General features: G+C 43.5%; 1 pseudogene; it reads left to right on the top strand.

Annotated features, from left to right (window-relative positions):
* Positions 1 to 248: 248 nt before the first annotated feature.
* LOC127642013 (uncharacterized) lies at positions 249 to 367 on the top strand (annotated as a pseudogene).
* Positions 368 to 676: the final 309 nt, after the last annotated feature.

Raw genomic sequence — 676 nt, 5'->3', positions numbered from 1 at the left:
GGTTGAAACGACAATAAAAACCACTTGACTTGACTTGACTTGACTCCTGTGAAATTGAATGAATAGAGAGGAGGCACTTACCTTTTCAAAAAGAGAAATAAATAAAAATAGACAATGTCTGAGAGGAAAGGGCCTGTTGTCTCTTTTTTTAGAGCTGCAGTACAAGACATATTTTAATGATGGGAGAGCAGCATAAGGATGCGTGCAGTGCGCTTGCTTTAAATGGCCTGCTGGTAGCCGCAGCACTTGCTTACGGCCATACCACCCTGTGCAGGCCCGAACTCGTCTGATCTCAGAAGCCAAACAGGGCTGGGCCTGGTTAGTACTTAGATGGGAGACTTCCTGGGAATACCAGGTGCTGTAAGATTTTTCTTTTCCTTGTTTGTTTTAACTCATACACTCCCCCCTGGCTCAACTGGGATATATTTATTTATCCTTGGAAATTGGTTGTTTGATTGATTTTCTTTCATTTAGCTTCCTCTGTGGCAAAGGACAGCCTGCTCATTTATCTTGCCTCCTACAGAAAGCAGTAGCACTCAGCTACGGCCATTCCACCCTGTGCAGGCTAGAGGGAGCTAGTGAGCAATTGGGAGTTTTGGCTGCAGTTGGAGAGGAAGGCTCTCCTCCATTTTGTGTTTTTTTTGTGTGTTTGTTTTTTAGTTTTTTGTCTGTTTAA

The sequence above is a fragment of the Xyrauchen texanus genome, unplaced genomic scaffold, assembly GCF_025860055.1.
Source record: "Xyrauchen texanus isolate HMW12.3.18 unplaced genomic scaffold, RBS_HiC_50CHRs HiC_scaffold_276, whole genome shotgun sequence".
Lineage (NCBI taxonomy): Eukaryota > Metazoa > Chordata > Actinopteri > Cypriniformes > Catostomidae > Xyrauchen > Xyrauchen texanus.
This window is presented reverse-complemented; position numbering and strand designations above follow the sequence as displayed.